General features: G+C 33.5%; 1 long non-coding RNA gene across 1 annotated transcript; it reads right to left on the reverse strand.

Moving 5' to 3' along the window:
- Window positions 1–2,685: 2,685 nt before the first annotated feature.
- LOC132185772 (uncharacterized) lies at window positions 2,686–3,516 on the reverse strand. Its single transcript, XR_009440638.1, has 2 exons — window positions 3,280–3,516; window positions 2,686–2,801 (listed from the first exon to the last, which is right to left on the reverse strand). It is a non-coding gene; the product is annotated as an uncharacterized LOC132185772 (long non-coding RNA).
- Window positions 3,517–5,044: the final 1,528 nt, after the last annotated feature.

A 5,044-nucleotide genomic window follows, 5' to 3' on the forward strand; every position in this document is an offset into this window, starting at 1 on the left:
TTATTATAATGATTGAATTTTTAAAAGAAATTTTATACTAATCACTTAAAGATTTTTTTTATTTTTTTTATTTTTTGAGAAATACTGTAGGTCAATAAGTTTATCATATTTTGGACACATTCCCTTACAATCAATCATTGGATTTGTGGGGTCTACCATTGACTTATTGGAGATCTACATAAGTCTACAAATTCAATGGTTGATTGTAAGGGAATATAGGCCAAATATGAAAAACTTATTAACCCTTAGTATTTTTTTTTTTTTTTATTAGACTAGTTTAACCCGAGTTGGGTTAAATGAGGACAAATCAACATGTGTAGATCATTTAGGCATAGTTTGCTACTTCGCAGAATTACTCTTTTTTAAGAACTCATTACCAACTTAACTATTAAGAGGTATTTCTTGCAAAGAGTAATGGTATTGGGAAATATCCGGTAGAAATCCAGAGTTGCTGACATGGCATGGTAGTCGGCAGATAACCATGCCATGTCAGCCCATTTATTATTATTTTTTTAAAATTGGCAGGATTTAGGGTTACACTAACCCTTTTCTTCTCTAGGTATAATACAACCGCAACATAAACCAACAAAGTCCCAACTTTTCTCCTACTGCCTTTTTTTTTTTTTTTTTTTTTTTTTTCAGAAACTTAGCACTTTTGTGTTTCCCCAATTTTTTTTGAAACCTAATACTTTCCCTCTCCCACTGCTCTCCCCTCCCTCCCTCGCTCACACTCTCTCACTCAGGCGAGGGCTCAACCGGCGAAGACAAACGAAACCCTTTCCCTGGCGTGCTCTCCCTCCCTCGCTTCTGTCTCTCTCTCACTCCGGCGCAAAAAATCTCTAGCTACACAATCCAAAAAAGAACGAAACCCTCTCCCTCTCACGCTTTCCCTCCCTCACTCTTGTCTCTCTCACTTCGACGAAGGATCTTCAGCCACACAAGGTGAAAATCAGGTGGTCATATCTCTCTCTCTCAGATCTGGGTGTTGGCAAAAGATGTCACATCTGCGCTATTACCCTAAAAGGACTAATCAATTTGGAGCTTCCTTAGAATTCATTATAAAGTACAGTTTCACCTAATAACCAGACAATGTGGGATTTAGCACCCATGACTATCTTTATAAACCACCCACTCTCATCTTCTCAATATGGGACCGGGGTGTTACAAACTCCTCTTAAATTCTTGACGTCCTCATTATAGCCACGTCATGCAATGCTCTAGTACCACATGACCTAACATTACTAGGTGCCTTTGATACCATTTGTAACGATCCAGGGAAAAACGCTAATCACATCTGTGCTATCACCTCAAAAGAATTAGTCAATTTAGAACTTTCCTAGAATTCATTATAAAGCTCAGTTTCACTTAGTAACTAGGCAATGTGGGAGTTAGCACCCATGACTATCTTTATAAACCACCCATTCTATATGGACTTCTTCTCATCTTCCCAATATGAGACCAAGGTGTTACAACTGATGTGTTTGATGATCTGCTTGTATTGGAGCCATGTTAGAGCCATATGATGCCTAATGTACATTTATATGTTTTCTGAATACTGGGTATTATCTTCTAACGAAATAGAGCTTTTCTTTTACATGTCTTCAATTATATGGAAATTCTTATATCCTATTGGTTTAGGTGACTTTGGTTGGGATGGTGTTTGATAAAGCCAAGAAGGTTTGATGTTTTTCTATGATTTATCATGCAACAGAGATGTAATGCATGTTTGTGTTAATGGATACTTGAAGAGCTTTGATTTATCATCCGAAGTTCCGGTGGGATGTTATCTGGCTTCCATTGGGGCCTGTTAGGTATGTTATAGCTTATTTGTCTCTGCATTTGTATGTAACATTATGTTCACTGAAATACACATATATGCATGGGAATTGCAGTGGAGCTGGAATGTGTCTGTATGTGGATTATCTACTGTCAGAATCATCAGAAGAAATAAGAAAGCTTCGAGGCTATATATATGCTTATAAAGCTATTTGAAAGGGAATTGCAGTTGCTGTAGTGGAGTTTGAGCCATTTGTACATTGTATTTTGTTGTTTTGACACTATTGGTATTTTTTTTTTCTTTCATGTAATTAGCTCTTTGCAAAGGTAAGATTGAGCTAAAATAGGTCAAAGTCTTGTTTTAGAACCGCGGGTAGACGCATGTGAATATGTTCACATAAAAACTCATCCACTTTGTCATTATTAATTTTCCTTTGAACCGTTCAATTCAAGATGAAAGCTTCTTCAACAACTATGGATATTAGAGTTTGGCTGTTGCATGACATGTAGTAGAACATATGGTTATTTAGAAAAAACTTGATTGTAATCTTTATGGTTGAACTTGAATACGGGAAATGCAAGACATCCTAAGGCTTCATTCCCAAAAGTTGCTCTCAAATGATGTGTCACCATCCCATGAGTTGGTGACACATTTTTTAAAATAATAAATCTCATGAAATAATGATACATAATTTAGAAACTAATTTTTTAGAGAAAAATTTAGGATGTATAGTACTCTACTTCCTTGATTGGGTCATGATACTGGAAACGCTGGTGTGCACGTTCCCTTAAGCATTACCCTCCTTGATTATGCTATTACTAGTCAACACTCCTCCTTTAGCAAGGTGGAATCACCCTACCGAACAAAATATATGGTTAATGCATGCAAGTACCAGGCTATTACAAACATTAAGACAATGAAATTCCTTAAAATTGAAACAGTTTCATGAAATTCCTTCCACTCAGCTCGAGGTCTCCATAGTCCCAACCAACCTATACTTGTGGGCGTTTTTAATATCAGCTTCCTATGCAAAAAAAAAAAAAGAAATCAAATGTTAAGATTTAAGAAAAGTCCAAATGGAGTAATCATGCCTAGCGTGCGAATCAAAGAGATGGCCACAATACTATAATTTGATCAACGAATCTTTGGTATCTTCGTTTTCAAAACCGTACTGAATATACGTCTTCGAAAAACTACAAATAGATTCATCGTATAGAAGCTGTAGATTAACAGAATAATCCAAAAAAATCCCAAATTTTTTTGAAGCAAAAAGAAACCCACAAAATATAAAAGAATATCTATATATAAATATTACAAGAAAACAAGAAAAGGTACCAAAACTCAAGCCTCATTAATCTTCAAGACAAATTAGCAAAAACCCATTAACGGAAATGGAAAGAAAGAATGAGCTTGTTTAGTTGCGGATTAAAGAGGAAGACAAAAATAGCAGAAAAATTAACCTAAACCCAACCATTTTCTGAGAGAAAAGAGGGACCACTAACCGCCGGTAGAGAACAGAGAGCCTTCCTGGATCTTAGAGAGAGATATGACTAAAACCCAACGATTTTCACCTCGCGTGGCCAGAGGTCTTTTGCGCCGGAGTGAGAGAGAGAGACAGGAGCGAGGGAGGGAGAGCATGCCAGGGAGAGGGTTTCGTTCGTCTTCGCCGGTTGTTGGAGCCCTCGCCGAAGTGAGAGAGAGGGTGACCGAGGGAGGGAGGGAGGGGAGAGCAGCGGGAGAGGGAGTATTAGGTTTCAAAATTTTTTTTGGGAATTTGGGGAAACACAAGAGTATTAAATAGGGGTGTCAAGGCGGTTAGTAGATTTCACTGACCACAACTGTTAACCGCTTAGCGGTTAATCGCCGGTTAGCGGTTAGTGAAATAGATAATCGCCTGCTAACTGTTTTTTCAAAATTGAGCTTTTTTTTGGGCTTTCTTTATGACTTTTTGGGCTTCTTTTTTTGGGCGTCTTTTTTTTTTTTTTGGTATTTTAAGTGTCTTCTTGGGCCCAATTGCTATAAAAAGAGATTGAAAAATAAAAAATATTTGACCCAAAATTTATATTTACTTGTACTTTTAAAAAATTTCATTAAATATTAAATCATAACTAATTAACTTTTTTTTTTTAAAAAAAAAACTATATATATATATAAAATTCAACACAACATATAAAAAAAAGTTCAGAATTCAGACAACTATCATAACATGTAATGATAATATATTAATACTTAAATTGTGTTTATAAGTAACATAATGGTCATTGTTTAATCTAATGTCAATTACTTAATTTGATATTATACGAATCATATCATCATTGTACATTAATAATATGATTCACTTGAAGTCTTGAATAAAATATTTGAATTGTCATTGAATCATATAATTAAGTATTGATATTATACATTTATATTATTCATATGCATATGTAAACTTATATAGACTTATAACATATATAAACTTATAAATTTATAATATACATTAGAAATAAGTCTTTAGATATTTAATTGTTGTATTAGTATGAATTGGTATACTTATAAGTTATGTTATATTATATATGTATAATTTGTTATTATATAATCAAATGATTTAATGATCAATTAATCATGTGATATAATCATATAAATTATAGTGATAATATATTAATACTCAAATTATAATTTAATTATTTTTTAAAAAAATTGCGATTTAATGATCAAGTGATTATATGATATAATCATATAAATTATAGTGATAATATATTAATACTCAATGATTTAATTATTTTTTAAAAAAATTGTGATTTAATGATCAAATGATTATGTTATATGTATAAATATTTTTATAATTATAATTATAAAAATATATTATATAAAAAGGCGGTTAGTGGTTACGGTTAGTAAACTCAATAACCGCTAACCGCTAGGCGGTTATAGTGGTTAGGCAGTTAACAGTTAATACGGTTAAGCAGTTAGCGGTTAGCGGGTAGTTAAAAAAATCGTCCGCATTGACAACCCTAGTATTAAGTTTCTGAATTGTTTTTTTTTAAAAAAAGCCACTTAGGAGAGAAGTTGGGTTTTTGGCACTTTTTGTTGGGTTTATTCTTTCTCGAGATATGCTAAAATGCATTCAAAAGACCACATTTTGCCCGTCACAGTCTACGTGGCTGAAGTTTTAAAATGAAAAAAAAAAAAAAAAACTCTCTCTCCTCTGTTGGCTCTTCAAATGAGTTCCATTAAGGCTAACCCATTAATAAAAATAAGGGAAATTATATCTAAAATCCTTAGGTA

Source organism: Corylus avellana, chromosome ca6 (genome assembly GCF_901000735.1).
Source record: "Corylus avellana chromosome ca6, CavTom2PMs-1.0".
In the NCBI taxonomy this organism is placed as follows: domain Eukaryota; kingdom Viridiplantae; phylum Streptophyta; class Magnoliopsida; order Fagales; family Betulaceae; genus Corylus; species Corylus avellana.